This window comes from Musca autumnalis, unplaced genomic scaffold (assembly GCF_047663935.1).
Source record: "Musca autumnalis isolate F117 unplaced genomic scaffold, ASM4766393v1 scaffold_3, whole genome shotgun sequence".
In the NCBI taxonomy this organism is placed as follows: Eukaryota; Metazoa; Arthropoda; class Insecta; order Diptera; family Muscidae; genus Musca; species Musca autumnalis.
The window spans coordinates 119,914,863-119,933,731 of NW_027411866.1; the positions used below are offsets into that span (position 1 = coordinate 119,914,863).

Sequence of the window (18,869 nt, forward strand, 5' to 3'; positions counted from 1 at the left end):
AAACTTGTAAAAGAGAGAAAGAGAGAAAAATTGTTGTCACACAAAAGTTTTTTCAAAAAGCTGGAACAAATGTCAATGTCAGCGTACCAGCCAATCAGACGCCGGCATCCACGTTACTATTTTTTACACGCTCAAATTTGTCGAGTAAAAAGTTTTTAAAGAGAGCGTCATTCAGCGCCATTTGTGTTTAAAGAGAAGTGAACATTTTATAACTTTTTTGTGTACGAGAACGGGTGTTCGGGTAAAATGTGTAAATGTCGTAAAAAGTGTAAAAACTTTTTAATTCTGGAACAAAGCTTACATAAAAAGTTTCTCGTCCATAACCATGAAAACTGGTTTAAACTTGGCTCGAGACGTGTTTTTTGGATTATGACAAATGAACTGGGAACTTCAAAGTCAAACGACTGACAAGTTTGACTTTGACTAAAAAGTCAAAATAAAAACTGGTTTTAACTTGACTCAAGGATCAAACTACACAAATGTCTGGGATACCAATCATTATATATTGTTCGATATAACAGCCAGAGCATCAAACAATTCTAAACACTTAAGATTTTGTCTACCAAATCCATTGAGTTACCCAGTAAGTGCTAAATTTATGGAAAAAAATTGTGGCAAGGACAATATCCTGTTTTTAGCTACCTCCAATAGACTTTTGTTTTCAAACAGCCGTCAAATTTATTGGATACACTACTATCAACTAAAATTTTGACAATTTTGATCTAAACTAAAAATATTTTTATTGTCCTTTCTCTTCCGCACTCCTATTTTTTTGAACAAAAATTTTTGAAGACGATTTATAATGTTGGTGTAAACAGTAAATAATTTAAAACAAATAGCAACATTTATGTATGTTAATGACTTAACAACTGGGATGTCAATAATGTTAAATAAATACAAAGTATGCCAAAATGGACAAGTTTTTTCGACCATTCTCTTGGTGTGTGTGAGCACTCCTATTATTTTGAACACCATGTGTTGGTATAGGCCTCATATAACCGTACCTTCCGATTTTAGGTAATTTAAGGGTTTTAGCTACATTTTTGACCGAACTACCTGTAATTTGACATTTGAGATTCCCGGTAGTCACAACACTGGGTTATGTTGGTATAGCCCCCATATAACGGTACCTCTCATTTTTATACCCTCCGCCATAATATGGAGGGTATAATTCCGTTTGTAACCCATCGATTCTTGATCAGCGTAAAATTCTAAGTCGATGTCCGTCCGTCTGTCATTTTGTATACTTGTTTTTTTCGTCAAGTTCGAAGATGGGCTATATAGGTCCACGATACCGCCCGATTTTAGATATTTTGTCGATTTTAGCCACATTTTCGGACCGAATTAGCTATAATTTCAGGTTTAGGGTTTCCAGTGACCAAGGAAATTCTCCACCAAAAATTATACGAATAGCCCCCCTATAACGGTACCGCCCGATTTCCAGTGTTTTTACATTTTTAGCTACATGTTCTGTCCGAGTTAGCTATAGTTTGGCATTTCTAGGTGTCAAGTAACTTCTCCACCTAAAATTGTGGGCATAGGTACTTTCCCAACAGAAAGAAAACTAATAATTCCATATTAGCTCAGAGTATTTCATGGTGGAGGGTATAAAACTAAATTAACACTTTTTAACTTGTTCATATACTTTCCTGAATTCGGTAAACCTTAGATTTCAAATGTAAAAATTATACATATCTAAGGACTTCCTTACTGTTGTTTGCAGCTTTAATATTTGAACACAGAGAGAAACACAACAGAAATGTAGCATTAACGTTTATTCTTGGTCCTTATTGATACGCTGAATATTTATTCGATAGTGTGGATTACTTTAATATATTTCCTTTATGTCAAGTACACTCAACCACAAAAAATAACTAAATAATTTCAATTGCAAGAGCATGTGTCTGTGTATGTGTGAGTTAGAAAGTGGTGTTTTTATAGCAGTAGTAGTGCCATACAAATGCATTATCCTTGAATTTTGGCATATTTTCAAGGAGCCAAGAATTTATGTGAGGTTTGTTAACACAACGTTATAAAAAGGCAAACCACGTCTAAAGCCAGTGGGAGAGAGAGAGAGACCGAGTGAGCATACATATACCCATAAGTAAGGCAGGCTAACGAAAGGAGGCATCAAACGAACCCTGTTAAAGAAAATGCATGACATTCAGAAACGTGTACAAAATCATAGCTTTACTTTTTGTATCTGTACCATCCGTTCCCGTTTTGAACCAAGTGCCTGTTCGCGAAGAAACCCAAACGAAGCATAACAATAAATATACTCCAAATTGCATTCTCAAGTGCATCCAGAGATGAATTCGTTTTGTACAGAGGATGTCATTTTAAGAATGAACACAATTCCAAATCAAATACACTAAACAGCAACTTAACAACGCTGAGAGTGGTGGTGTTGGTGGAGGGTTATATGGAAGCAAGGAGATTTAAGAATGTCATGTTTAGATATGTTTTGGAATAAAAAATAATAAATAAATATACAAGAGACAGTTTGAATGATGTTATCCGAGTAAACAAAAGAATTAAATGGCATTGCAAAATCCTTTGAAATTGTTTGGAGAATATATGGCAAGGACATGTGCTTTGTAAAAGGTACAGATACTATGTGCTGGGAATTTGTGTGGAATGGAATTATTGCAATTTATTGATTGTGTTGTTTTCGTTTGAGATATACGAGTATAGTACAGCGACGTTGTTAGAAGAAAAAGTCGTTGTCTTAAATCACTGTTTACATTAAAATGGTTCCAGAGATGGTTTTAATTGGAAGGCAGCGCCATAAAAGTCGTGGTACATACAGAGATGGTCTGTATGATGATCTTTTAGGTTTTCGACGGTCAAAAAGTTGTAAACTTTGAAAACGTAAATTAAAATTTTAAGCGGGTGAAGCAAAAATTGTGGTTTCGCTCTTAATATGCGGATATTTCGTTTTTGGCAGGCAGAATTTAAATTCTGTGGCGATTATACTTTATGTTTTGTTGCGGGTAGAAGTGTTCTACTTGCAAAATGCTTTTTTGACAAAGAGATTTTGCCGACCTGGACAGAAGCTTTTTCCGTGTTTATGGGAGGAAGCAAAGGTGTGTATGAATTCAACGTCTGAATTCAAACAGCAATATTGACAAACATGAAACCCTAAATGCTCACACTTTTAACAAGATCTTACATACCTCTTTTCCATGATGTAACCTCTTGAATTTTTTTTTTGGAATCTTCAGATGTGGCGGTGGACGTAGTCCCAGATCAAAAAATAGCTCTGTTCTTCCTCAGAGGCTCGACTGGACCATGTACAATTACGGGAGTAAGCCTGGAGTGGACTGTATAAAACTTTTAGCGGTGGCAACTCCTCTTCTAACTCCGTTGTATCATTTTCATCTTGGACGACAACAATTGATCCATTAAATGATGAACTAAAAAAATTCTGGGAATTAGAAAGCATACCTAATGAGAAATCCTTGTCTACATCCGATATATGGTGTGAAGAATTTTACATGAACACTGTTACTCGCAGATCTGATGGTAAATATGTAGTAAGGCTACCATTTAAACAAAATTTACCATCTGACAAATGCCTTGGTTCTTCTCGACCTGCCGCTATGGGCCAATTCCTAAGAATGGAAAAAACACTGGAAAGAAATCCAGAACTTTCAACAGAATACAATAAAGTACTTGCTGAATATATTACTTTGGGTCATATGGAACTGACCACAAATTCCGAAATTCTTCACAATTCCCAATTCTTTTCCTATTATTTGCCACATCACGCTGTAGTGAAACCTGAGAGGACGTCCACTAAAGTCAGAGTCGTATTCAATGCATCCAAAAGAACTGCTAGTGGATTATCATTGAATGATATTCTATATACTGGGCCCACCTTACAAAATGAATTAATGAACGTTGTTTTACGCTGGAGGTTTTTCAAATATGTATTCAACGGCGACATCCAGAAAATGTACCGCCAAATATTTATTAATGAGAAGCATCAGCAATTTCAACGAATTTTGTTTCGATACTCCCCTTTAGAGAAAGTTGAAGATTATTGCTTAGAAACTGTTACATTTGGGGTAAATTGTGCATCATACCTGGCGATACGAACTTTGCTTCAATTAAGTAATGACGGTAAAGACTCACATCCAACAGCGCCACAGATCCTGAAGAGTCAAATTTACGTGGATGACATCTTGTCAGGTGCTCATTCTCTAACCGAAGCAAAGTCGTATTTGCATGAGGTGATTGATTTGCTAAACTCAGCTGGTTTTCCCTTGAAGAAAATCACGTCAAATCATCCTCAAATACTTCTAAATCTGCCCCCAGAGGATCTTCTCAACGAAGATTTCTTACGGATCGAAGAGGTCAGTGAAACTAAAACGTTGGGTATTCAATGGAATGCCATTTCTGATCATTTCTTTTACAAGGTGACACATTTTGATTTACCTACTGTTTCCGTAACAAAACGAAAGGTTTTGTCTATAGTTGCCAAATTGTTTGATCCTGCTGGGTGGTTGGTACCCATTATCGTAGTTGCGAAAGTATTGATGCAACAACTGTGGATTGATGGCACTAATTGGGATGAAGAATTAACCCCACAGTCATTTGAAAGATGGAGTGTTTTCATCTCAAAATTTTCCGAAATAGAGAAGATTAGAATTCCACGTTGGATTCATTTCTCTCCTGAACATCAAATTCAAATACACGGATATTGTGACGCTTCCGAAAAAGCTTATTGTGCCTGTCTATATATCCGAGCTACCACCCCAGATAAAAGAATTCACACAAACCTGCTTGTTTCAAAAAGCAAAGTTGCTCCCTTGAAAACGGTGAGTCTCCCAAGGTTAGAACTCTGCGGTGCCGCCATGTTGTCAAAACTAATTAAATCTGTTTGCCAGAATCTGGAAATTTCTTCACCCGAAATCTATTTATGGACTGATTCCACAATAACCTTATCGTGGGTCAGTAAACCACCTTTCCATTGGAAAACCTTTGTTGCAAATAAAGTTTCGGAAATACTTGACAATGTGGGAAATGCTAATTGGAGACATGTTGCTTCTGCTGACAATCCTGCAGACCTTGGCACTAGAGGATGTACAGCTGAAGAACTTAAAGGAAGTGATCTTTGGTGGCATGGACCAAATTGGTTAGCCATGGAACCAGAACATTGGCCAAAATCCAAGACAGACAAAGAACCAGAACTAGAGAAAAAGGTTATTTCCTTACACACACACGTTGTTGGTGACATACTCCTGGAAGATTTTTCATCACTAGCCCGAGCTCTCCGGGTCTTTGCTTATGTATTTCGGTTCATAAATGGATGTCGTAGAAACACTATTCCCGGATTACAGGATAAAGTCATACTTTCTCAAGAAATCTCATTTGTAAAATATCATTTTATACGATTGGCACAAATGGCACACTATCCCTGGGAGTATCAGGCGTTAGAATCTAACCAACTGATACCAAGAAAAAGCAGGTTATTAACCTTAAATCCTATACTCGATGAAGCCAAATTACTTCGCGCAAACGGTCGCTTAGTCAACACTGATGAAAGTTTCAATGAAAGACATCCAATTATCCTTCCTGAAAAGTCTCGATTCTGCAAACTGTTTATTGAATACACTCACACAATTTTACTTCACGCTGAACATCAAGTAATGTTACGTGCAATTCGACAAGAATTTTTCGTCATCCGTCTAAAAAGTGCCGTTCGATCCTGTATTCGTAACTGCCGAACTTGTACTATATACAAACACCGCAGCCAACACCAAATCATGGCCCCATTACCAGTAGAACGTTGCACATTTTCTCTCCCATTTACCAACACCGGACTAGACTTTGCGGGACCATTTGACCTTAAAACATCCCGTCTACGGAATGCTAAACTCCAAAAAGGTTATGCCTCAATTTTCGTCTGCCTATCCACTAGAGCAATCCATTTGGAAGTGTGTTCCGACTTATCTTCTGAAGCCTTTCTTGCAACTTTCAGTAGATTTGTAGGACGGAGAGGTCTTCCCAGCCAATTGTTTTCTGATAATGGAACTAATTTCGTAGGAGCAAGCCGTTCTCTATCCAAGGAATACACATACATACATACATAGTTTCCAAATATAATTTACATGGGTTTTCTTGGCATTTTATACCGCCACATGCTCCACACATGGGTGGTTTATGGGAAGCCGCTGTTAAAAGCATGAAGACACATTTGAAAAAGGTTGCAGGAAATACCAAATATACATATGAAGAATTTTCCACACTACTGGTGAGAATTGAGAGTATACTGAACTCGAGACCGTTGTCTCCTCTAACGGAGGAACCTAACGAGTTAATTCCACTCACTCCTGGTCATTTACTGCGAGGGGCTCCTCTCGTTGCTACTCCTGAACAATTTACTAATCATTTATCTCTTATGAATCGATGGCAACGCTTGAAAACCATTCAACTGAACTTTGCTAAACGCTGGAAGAATGAATACATCACTACCCTTCAACGGCGATATAAATGGAAACAAACCCAGCGAAATTTAGCACCTGATGACTTTGTTGTTATTAAAGAAGATAACCTTCCTCCGACAGAATGGCGACTTGGTAGAGTAATTAAAGTGTTTATGGGTAAAGATTCCAGGGTTCGCATAGCTGAAATTCGTACGCAGAACGGAATCATTGTTTGTCCACTGGTCAAACTTTGCATTCTCCCAAATTGCTAATTTTCTTTCCCTATGCTCACACATTTAATAACATCTTACGTTTTCAGCAGCGCATCTTCTCTCCCAAAATGCCGCGTATGTCACGAGAGACATTTTATAAGATCCTGCCCAAAATTCCACAAAATGGATGTTAACCAAAGGAGGAGCGAAGCTAGGCAAAAAGGTTTTTGCTTCAATTGCCTCTGCACTGCCCACAAAAGAGAGTTTTGTCCCAGCAGGAAGACATGTATGGTGTGCGATAAATCTCACCACACTATGCTTCACTTGGACACACCTCCCTCCACAAAACCTGTTATCAAAAGAAGATCAGTGTCCCCAAGCCTAAGCCCGGATCGAGAATCTCCCATTAAAAAAGGCAAAAAAGGGCAATCAAATAGACATCCCAGATCGCCATGTTCCAAATCCTCTACATCACCACGGCACAAAAACGTCACCAAAAGAACAAACCCAAGTCAAGTGTTAGCGATCGATTGAGTTACCGTTCGAAGACGCACATTTTCCTGCCAACCGCTTTGACAAAAGTTTTGACTGCCAACGGATGTGATAAAGTCAGGCTTATTCTGAACTCCGGGGCTACAAATACCGTCATCTCGGCGAAACTGGTGGAAAGATTACAACTCAGACTAACACACAAGTCAGGACGAACATTCACAACTGTAAATCTGCAGTCATTCCACGACCAATCGGTCAAAATTCAGATCACCGGAGAAGTCCGCAGTCAGCTAAGCATAACAACTCCAATAGCTACCAAAGATAAACAACTGCAAGCCGTTTATAACCACCTGACTGATCTGGCTGATCCTCACTTTTTTAACCCGGTTAACATCGAGATCATGCTGGCTAACGATCAAATCCCTAAAATTCTGAAAGCTGGCCTAATACAAACATCATCCAACATGCCCATCGCCCAAAGCAGCGCCTTCGGTTGGATTATATCCGGAGGATGCCAATACTGATTCAGTTGCATTCCAGCAAGAGAGGCCGGCATGTTGAACTGCGTTCCACAACATAGTTTTTAAGTAAATGAATTCCACAATATGAACTAAACTTTTGAATTTAAATATCTTCTAACTGTTATTAATTAGAATAATTTTTATATGGCAACCTTTGCTCTAAACGAGCTTTCACTCACTTGGGTGAAAGACTATCAATTTTACGTTTAATTCCATTTGTTTCACTTGCCTTTTGTCGAAAACAAAATGTCTAACAACATTTTCCCTTTTTTACTTGTAAAACAGAAGCCAATCTATTAAGTAGCAAGAAGCTAAATAAAACCCGCAGCATTTTTACATTTTGAAAGAAGTCAACTGCCTTTCATTTTCCTCAAATAAAGCCGCTTACACTTATTGGAGTTGCCACCGCTAAAAGTTTTATACAGTCCACTCCAGGCTTACTCCCGTAGTTGTACACCCCCATTAACGGTTCCTCCCGAATTTCGGTATTTTGAAAGTTAGCCACATTGTTTTACCGAACTTGTTGAAATTTGGTATTCAGTCTTTTATATAAACGCAAGGAAACTAATTATTCCTTTTTACTTCAATACAACTCGTGGTGGAGGGTATAACAAGTTCGGCCTGGCCAAACTTAACGCCGTTCTTACTTGTTTCACTTAATATTAATTCTGCAAGCCTGTCTTTGTTACTGAAGAGCCTCCGCACCTTTGTTTTGAAAATAAAAGCATATTTTTATTAATATTTTAATTAAAAAAAAAAAAAAAAAACATTAAAATAATTGAACAATAATTTGGATTACGCACTTAGCATGCCATCTACAATATAATAACCACTACTTTACATATGATACAAAGAATTTGCGGGTGAAGCAATAAATAAGTATAGTATAATGTCCATATAATGTAAAAAGAGTTGAGATCTTTGCTTCCTTTTTGAATAAAATAGGATCTCAAAAGAAATAAAAAATGAGTTTTATTATTATGAAAAAACATCGATTTTTAGGTTATAAAATTCGATTGTTTATTCTGTAAAAAACCTTGTTTTATGGCTAGGTCTACGAAGTTTCTGGAGTATGTAATATACGCCAGAAACGTCATAATTTCCGACAGACCATCTATCAAATTATTCGCATAATATGTACTGTAAATTATATTTTTTTAATGTTTTTTTGTGGATTTTTTTCCAAGTCCTCATAATTACTGGGCCACTACCGATATTTTTTCAGAATGTTCGAAATAGTGCCAAGTTTATGAAAAATGTGGTTCCTGCTGCATATATGTACATATTTGCATTTCCGTGTGTGACATCAAAAATACTGACGATGCCTCTGGTCGTTGAAGTGACTGCTGCAGTATTTTTTTTGTGTTTTGTTGTATTGTGTTCTAACTAGTTTGTTTTGTTTTTTTTTTTCATTCATGACGATCCGACGATGATAAATATGTTTGTCGCACCTTCCCATACAAGTGATACCACTGTGCAGCGGGGCAATGAGGTCTTTAGAGGTAGATGAGGTAGTCATAACTGATGGGTAAATAGATCATATTCTATCAGACCGTAAACCTAAAACATATGCAGATACTTTGTATGAAGTTTTAATACCGGACAGAGACATTTGGATCATTGGAGCCCTGGCACATATGTCATTGGAAGATGTGTTTATTCAGATGGGTTGTTCTAGGGGTCACTGAGACTCCATATCGAAGAATCGGAGACAAAAGTCTCGCGGTTTGCCTGAACAAACTTTAAATGAAAGATGCTTATACCTGAGAAGTTTTGCGTATAGATACGACAAATCAAAAAACAAAAATAAATCGCGGCCAAAGTTCATATTTTTAGGGTTATTTAAGTTTTCAGGACTTTGCTTCAAAACGGGAAGTCTTATCGAAATATGACTAGAGAAAATGATATAGCTGTGGAAATTTTCTATGAGAGTGGCATTTATGATTTTTTCCTAGGTTCTACCATTTATACCCTCAGTATTTATGCTACTTATATCACCAATATAAATTTAACATAGCTGAAGCCAAGGTATAGCCTTTCAGAACACGCGACTTGCGATTGTATATTATAAAAGTTAATTGTTTTTGGATAAAATGTATTTCATTTCGTACGCGGCAAAAAATATTGGCCTTAAAAGAAATCTGCATGGAAATTGTGGCTATATTTATGTTAAAAATGGGTTGAAGCAAACGTGTCTTTTTTCGTTTTCTCTCGATTTATGGGTAAAACACACCTTTCACCATTTTCCTAACAAAGTAAAAGTTAAGGGAGACTAAATAAGGATCACAATACTAATGCATTACTTTTGAAAATTTGATCTGTAATTAACCAGTGTTTTTTTACATTTTTTCTAGTCGCGTTCCGCAAACAGGTTTTTCAAAAAATTATTTATAGTTTGTAGAACTTACGATTCTGAGTTATTTGATACGTTTGTATATCGTGAATGTAGTCTGAACAGCTTCTTAGAAATTTGCATCCAAATGCGGAAATTTTGTGCGAACAATTTTCTAAAAATCATATTTTCGGGTCTAATATTTACAATTGCCATTCAATTACATAGTATTCCATTGCACATTTTAGTTTTTTACGTTCCAGATCTAATAAATCATTCAATCTAATAAATAGTCATTCATTCATAATAAATCCATCTACTAAAACGCGAGTTACGAGAAATGTGCTTACGAGTATTTTGGTTGTAGCGTATAATACCAATCTCTATGATTTTTGTATCTTTGATTCACCGTGAAGTTTTGATCCACAACATTTTTTTCTTTTGTAATTTTATGAGCGGTAAATGGACCCTTATTTTGAAAAAATGACTTGCATTAAATTTTTTATCAATTTTATGTTCATTCCGCGAATTCTGAGTAAGATTTTACATGCATTATGCTATCTACTCGTTATTTCGAGTCATTTCGAGATAAGTTTTTAGTAACAATTGTGTTCATTAAAATACCTAAAAAAATTTAACCTTTTTGTGAAATTAAATATGAAATAATTGACAATATTTGTAATATATAATTTATAGTGGAGGGTATAATATGAGTTCAAAATCACACCATTCTGCTCTTTTTTGTAATAAAAACTTGTCTTTAACAGTTTATTTGGAGGCGTATCACTGCATTAATTTCCTTACTTCCACCCAATTCGTGGCAACAGAAGGAAGGACTTTTTCATTTTGTAGTTTTTTACCTATTATGCTGTGGACAATTCCAAGTGATATCTGATCTTATTTAACAAAATTTTTTCCATAATCTTAGTTTTATTTGAACCAAACATAAAAAAACCTTCCTTCCCGAATTGGCATATTTCCTAAAAATTGCTATTAAACCTAAAGTCGATAGTAAACATTTAAGACGTTATTCTAGACGAGATAAATAAAAAATTCAAAAAACGAAGCGGTACTCGATGGATTTTCATATTAACCCCTATTTTAATCGAAGAAATTACAAAAAATAATCTTACATTTATTTAGCCCGAAACATCTAAATTTAAATAACTTATGGGTTATAAAACTATTTCATGTAATTAAATGGTAACAGTATATCGAAAATATAAAAGATTCCACAATAATATATTCACAGATCTTACACGTCTATCGCAATTTTACAGCTAAAAAAGACATCGTTAACATTTTAAAAAATATATATTTTAAATGTACCGTTATTCCGTATGTTATTTTTAATTTTATATACTCGTATGCCGTAAAGTCTAGTCAACATTGTAGTTCAATACTGTACTAATGTTTCATAGTTTCTTTGAAGTCCATTTTTATACCCTCAGCATTTATGCTAACGAGGGTATATGAGGAAAAGTCAACATTTTTTAGTTTCCATGAAGCCAAGGTTTGCACTATTATAATACGCGAACTATTGTAGTTTACCAGTAACTATGACTATTGCTGGATTATTTTAGATGTTTTTGTACAAAGCTAAAAAATTTAGCAAAAAAAATTAATTTACGTGATAGTTACGACCGCGTAAAGGAAAAAACATAGGTAAAAACACGTTGAAGCTAAACAGGTTTTTTACATTGCTATTCGATTTCTGATTAAACCATTCAAATGACGGAAATCTGTCCAAAGTAAAAGTAGGAGAATACAAAATGAAGATTACACTTCTAATGTATCACTTTCCAAAATTCCCACTGCATCCACCTTTTATGGATGCTGACATTTTGAAGCCGGATTTCAGGTGTTTTTTGTATTTTTTATGTAACTGGGACGCGCATTCGGATATTTCGAAAAACCAATAATAGGATTAAAGAACTCGCGATTTCGCATAATCTGATATGTATATTGAGTATGTAGCCCACACAGCAGCAGAGTAATCTACTGCCAAAGGCCAAAATTTAGTGCGATATTTTTTCTAAAAAACCTATTTTTTGGGTACAGTATTTACAATATCGTTTTGAGTGTGCTGGTACCCCGCGATATTTTAGTTTTTCGACGATCCGGATCATATGAATCACAGATCGTAAAAATCCATCTACTAGAACGGCGGAAATGGCTACTGCAAAAATGGAAAAATTTGCGAAAAATGTTTTTCAAAATATTGCTGACTAATTCGCGTTTTATGTGGATCGTTTCCATTTCAATGAAGAAACTGAATCATCACTCGCGTTTGTGCGAAAACAGCGGCTTAAAAAATTTAGTGGCATGGGAGCTGTATCCGATTTATCCAAAAAATATTGTGTGATGCTACATCCACGGTCCTTGATGGATTTTATTGAAATATGGTTAGATCGATGTATTTTTTCACGGTTGATAGTGAAATCGGATGCGCATAAAAAGTGTATGCACTTTGTGCAAATTATGAGCATTATACAGTTTTTGGCACACTAAACTGTAGACGATGCTACATCGCAGCCGCCAAAGTAAATCTTGTTAAAAGTATACAAACGAAAAGAAAACAATTCCTTGTATCGGGAAACCGCATGCGCATCAACTAATTTTGAGGATTTCGCTATTTTCACGCATTTCAAAATGTATATTACCTAATACAGTTTTCCTTCAAAATTATTCCCTATTTAAGGGAACCCATCATTTATTTGCAGGTCTTCCATATCTTCCTCAAGGTGTAAGCGTGTGTACTGAAGTGAACCTATTTTTCCTATATTTTCTTCAACTATTTCATATAATAAATTTGAAAAATATTTTTTGCTTTTTTGAATTTGCTCAATATAATTTTTGTTTTTGTTATAATATGCGAACCGCTAAATAGATTTGTAAAGATTTGGTTTCATATGAATACTCGTGATGTTTACATTACGCACATATTTTTAAAATATTTTTAGGATGCATAAGCATCTTGAATTCTATTAAAACATATTGCAAACTACAATTTTTTTTAATTCTTTCTTATTTTCCGCGAAAATTTACAAAATTTTTACTAATGTTATAGCACCTCAGTAATCATATAGTACGTAGGAAGCCATTAGTTAACAGTTTTTCTCAAAATAATGAGTAGTGATTTTTAAAGATTTTTTTATACCCTCCACCATAGTATGGAGGGTATATTAAGTTTGTTTTTCCGTTTGTAACGCATTGAAATACTCATTTGCGACCCTATAAAGTATATATATTCTTGATCAGGGTAAAATTCTAAGTCGATCTGAGCACGTCCGTCCGTCCGTCCGTCCGTCCGTCCGTCCGTCCGTCCGTCCGTCTGTGGTAATCACTCTAGCATCCACAAAAATAGAGATAGGACGCTGAAATTTTGGGAAAATGCGTCTTTTGTTTGCAGGCAGGTCAAGTTCGATGATGGGCTATATCGGTCCACGTTTTGATATAGCCCCCATATAACGGTACCCCCCGATTTGCGGTATTTTGACATTTTTAGCTAAATTTTTAGACCGTTTTAGCTATAATTTGAAATTTAGGGTTCTTAAGTATCAATAAACTTATATAACAAAAGTTGTGGACATAGGTCTACGTTTTGGTATAGCCCCCATATAACGGTACCCCCCGATATACGGTATTTTGACGTTTTTAGCTACATTTTCAGACCGATTTGGCTATAATTTGACATTTAGGGTTCTTAAGTGTTAACAAACATATATAACAAAACTTGTGGACATAGGTCCACGTTTTGGTATAGCCCCCATATAACGGTACCCCCCGATTTGCGGTATTTTGACGTTTTTAGCTACATTTTTAGACTGATTTAGCTATAATTTGAAATTTAGGGTTCTTAAGTATCAATAAACTTATATAACAAAAGTTGTGGACATAGGTCCACGTTTTGGTATAGCCCCCATATAACGGTACCCCCCGATTTACGGTATTTTGACGGGTTTAGCTACATTTTCAGACCGATTTAGCTATAATTTGACATTTAGGGTTCTTAAAAGTCAGTAAACTTATATAACAAAAGTTGTGGACATAGGTCCACGTTTTGGTATAGCCCCCATATAACGGTACCCCCCTATTTACGGTATTTTGACGGGTTTAGCTACATTTTCAGACCGATTTAGCTATTATTTGACATTTGAAGTTCTTAAATGTCAATAAACTTATGTGACAAAACTTGTGGACATAGGTCCACGTTTTGGTATAGTCCCCATATAACTGTACCCCCCGATTTACGGGATTTTGACGTTTTTAGCTACATTTTCAGACCGATATAGCTATAATTTGACATTTAGGGTTCTTAAGTGTAACTAAACTTATATAACAAAAGTTGTGGACCTAGGTCCAAGTTTTGGTATAGCCCCCATATAACGGTACCCCCGATTTACGGCATTTTGACGTTTTTATCTACATTTTCCGACCGATTTAGCTATCAATTAGGGTTCTTAAATGTCAATAAACTTATATAACTAGTGGACATAGGTCCATGTTTTGGAATAGCCCACATATAACGTTACCGCCCGATTTCAGGTATTTTGAGAATTTTACCAACAAGTTTTAACCGAATTATCTGTAATTTGAACATTTGACATTTGAAATTCTTAGTGGTCACCACACCTCTCCACCAAAAATTGTCAAGAAAGCCCCCATATAACGGTACCTCCCGATTTTCAGTAATTTGATGATTTTAGCTACAATATTAAACCGAACAAGCAGTAATTTGACATTTGAAGTTCTTAGTGGTCACAACATCTCTCCATCAAAAATTGTCAACATAGGTCCATGTTCGGATATAGCTCCCATGTAACGGTACCTCCCAATTTTCAGTAATTTGGCAATTTTAGCTACAATTTTTAACAGAACTAACTGTAATTTGAGATTTGAAGGTTGTAGTGGTCACCACACATCTGCATCAACAATTTTCAACATAGCCCCAATATAATGATACTTCCCTATTTTCGGTACTTTGTATAGCCCTAAAACAAACCTCCCGATTTTCCGTACCTTAGCTTTATTTTTTGGACGAACTTTCTGTAATTTGAAATTTAAAAGTCAACAAAAATTCTGCAACAAAAATTGTTCATTTAAGTTCATATTTTCGTATAGCCCAGATACCTCCGAACTAGCTGTTAATGACATTTGAAGTTCCCACGTTATGTACCGATTTTCGAAATTTTGAGGATTCTAGCTAAATTTTTTAACCGAATTAGGAGTTATTTGACATTAAAGGCTCCCATCAAAAACTGTCAACATAGGCCCATGTTTTATTATAACCCCTATATAACAGTACCTCCCAATTTCTAGCCCACCAAAAATTGTCAACAGTTACATATAGGCACCATAAACAAGGGCCTCCCGAATGAAGCATTTTATGTACATTATCTGACATTTTAACGTACTCACTTAAAGTTGGGGACAGGAATGAATATTTTATGGTGGAGGGTATGAAAAGTTCGGCCCGGCCGAACTTAATGCTTTTTTACTTGTTCTTATTATCAAAATTGAAACCGCCATAACTTTTGCGCGCAATAACCGAAATTAGTATCTCGAACAGATTTGAGAATGGGAATTTTTTTTCAAGCCGTGTACCAAAAATCATTCATGTAGCTTTAAAAAAATTTTTTAATTTTTTTTCGATGAAAAACTAAAAAATTTTGTCTTTTCTTCATATACACTTTCATACGGGCAAAATGTGCCTCATCGAAATAATGGTTTTAGACCCCAAGTATGTTTGGACGAAATGTGTTTCAGACAATTTGGAGTCGATTTAGCAATGTGCGTCCGTCTGTCTGTCTGTCACTTTAATACCTGCTCTTGACTAACTTTGATTTCTGTTGAAGCAACTTGCAATCGCTGTCTCAATTACAACGGTAAAAGTTTTTTCAGTGGTAAGTCCATACTTCTTGGGAAAACAGCCCGAAAGTTGTAAAAAACCTCTATGGTACCATATGTAGTAATTGAAGAGCACAGCAACTCTAGACCGATTTGGTCCAAAATTTGACCTTCATCATAAATTATAAATAAAAGTGGCCCATATCGGTCTCCTTAGTGCCACAAAATTCAGAAAATACCCTAAATACATTCGATCTGTCCGTAGAAGAAAGTTCCAAATCACATAGGTTGAGGGTATATCTCTGTCGGCAAAGCCGACTGATACTTTTTTACTTGTTTGATTTTGATTTGATGTTTAATAATCAAAAGGCATAGTAAAGCGGGGTACACACGATCAGTTTTGACTGTCGATTTTTCGGAATTATCGATAACTGTGAAACCGTCCAGCAACCACAAAATATTTTGTGGTTGCCTGATGACTGACAAAAGGGAACGGGCACACTGGCAAGCAACCGATTATTTGAGCAAAACTGACAGTTAAAACTGATCGTGAGTACCCCGCTTAACTGTTCGGAGGTACGGCCTGCTATGGTTCTGTCCTCAACTGATATGTGTGGGTGTGGCTTGAAATGCTGTTGTAGAGCAGTGCACTTTCTGGAATCCATGCTGGTGTTGGTCAACTGGGAATCTTCTACTTATCATCGGGGTTATATAAAATGCCGGTTAAAAAAGCACCCGCATAACTTTGGGCCAGTTACTGTCTCGCCGTTGAAAGCAACAGTCGTCCTATCATCCTTCTTTACCTGATTCGAGAGTTATTTAATCGTAGCCTCAGTTAAATCTTGTACCAATATTGCATTGCTTCAGTTGGTCTAGCCACTTTTTCCGCTTATGTTCGTTTAATAGTCTGTTGATTTCAAGAGTAAGTTCTCTAACCGTTGGGCATTCAAGCTCCAATCACCTTTTCCGTGGTTAAAGAAAAGTATGGCGATTAGAGATTATGAAGTCAGGTTGTCTGCTTACAGAAACGATAATCGGAAGATAGTCTGAGCCAAGTGAAATAACGATTTGACACGTCATATATCAGACCGCAAGTACAATGGCGAGGGTCCAAACAAATATATGTTTTAAACATTTTGTAAAATTTTCCAATTTTATACGTTTGGGTACCAACATATTTTTTTATGTTAGAACATATGTATATGGGTTGAGAGGGGATTTTTGACAAAGAGCGTAAAAACAGGGCTCTTGCTTATTTTATAATAATGAACTGTGTGTATGATGCAATAGAAAAGCGACGGCGGGATGGAGAAAAAGTTAATGTTTGCGGCCAAACTCTTGTGTTTCGTTCTTTGTCGTTATTGCGAGTTGTTCTTCGTTAGTTAGTTAACCAACTTAGCAAGCGAAGAGGAAAAGAAAAAAAATGACACGAATTATTTTTGTTCCGTTTTTTGAGAAACACAGAGAATTTTTTTCTTCAGTTACTTCAAGACGCATCGCAGCAAAAGAATACCAGCTGTCAAGGCAAACACGAGTGGTTTTAGCCCAGGTTAAATTTGGACCACTAGGAACGTTCGGGTCTAACCGATAAATGACCGCTATTCCAAAACATGAACCTATGTATGTCCACAATCTTTATTGGAAAAGTTGTTGACCACTAAAAGACCCAAATGCCAAATTATAGGTAATTAAGCCCGATAACTTAGCTAAAAACCAAAACTTGGGACAACAAAAGACGCTTCTGATTACCACAGACCCATGTCCGTCTGTCGACTCATGGATCGACTTAAAATTTCACCCTGATCAAGAATATATGAACTTTAGAGGGTCATAAATGATTATTTTAATGCGTTAAAATCAAAAAAACAAAAATAATATATCCTCCATATCATTGTGGAAGATATAAAAATGAAAATTTTGTGACTTTGTGAGATTGGTAAGGAAATCGTTCCTTTGAGTGCTCTGTAGATCAGTGCTCACCAATGATTTAAAGTAGTACAATTTATAACTTATTTGGTTTTCTGTAACAAGTCTTAGAAATTTTTGAAGAAGAAACTTAAAAAATACATATAATTCATTTGAAATTTCTTAATATAACAGTTTATTTGGAGCATTTCTCTTTGACATTTGCCCAACAAAGGTTCTTTGGCCAAAGGCGACTTAAATTTTTGTACGACTTTCTTACCTGCACCAATTCAGGTTACTTTAACAAATGGTGTTTCTTTTTCCGCCAGGTTTCTTCATATTTCAAGCAAATAACAGAGCATAGGAATATTGGTTCAAGAAAAGAGCAAACAAATTTATGTTTTCATTTGTGTGTGTGTTCAAGGATAACAAACGACAGCGACTGTAACTAAGGGATATTTGCTTTGACACATTGCCTGGCCGACTTGAGTTGAAGAAGGTGAATGTTCATGGCACAAGCACACAATTCGAATTTACAACCGCTAAATACAGGAAAATATAGTTTTTCTTCAGAGTCGTATATTTTCTCGCAAAGGTAAAAAGACACACACACTTACCTCGGAAAAATGTCAAGTGGAAAGTCGTTTATCATTTTTTATCTGACGCATTTGAAAATAACAAAAGGGCATAGTTTTCAATTCAAGGATTATTTTCTATGTTGGTTCCGTTGTAAGAAAAAACGGACGGTGCTACCATTACCATTACCGCAACTATAGAACCAGCAGAAATGGAACGTGCTCGTGGTGTATATTTGTGATTGATCTTTTTTGATAAATGGCATGGCTGACATGGAACTAACTGACTGGTCATTCATACAGCAAATAGTATTGTGAGTCCTAAATCATACCAACATAACAATTTAATAGAGGGTATTACGAAATGTCAGTCCCTATGGCTTATATTTTGCACCAATAAAATATAATCCATTTTATAAATGCATTGCTTCAAATGCACCAAAATGGCGGGAATAATGTAAATATTTGGATAACTGTTACCACAAAGAAAATGGTGTTGTGTTTTAGGTCTTTTGTTTTAGCCGAATATGTGATAAAAATTCAAATAAATA

The 18,869-nt window shown here is 35.8% G+C and overlaps 1 protein-coding gene across 1 annotated transcript in view; it reads left to right on the forward strand.

Moving 5' to 3' along the window:
- The window catches only part of Ten-a (Teneurin-a transmembrane protein), a 1,182,291-nt gene that overhangs the window by 235,813 nt on the left and 927,609 nt on the right, over window positions 1–18,869 (forward strand). The window lies entirely within an intron of this gene.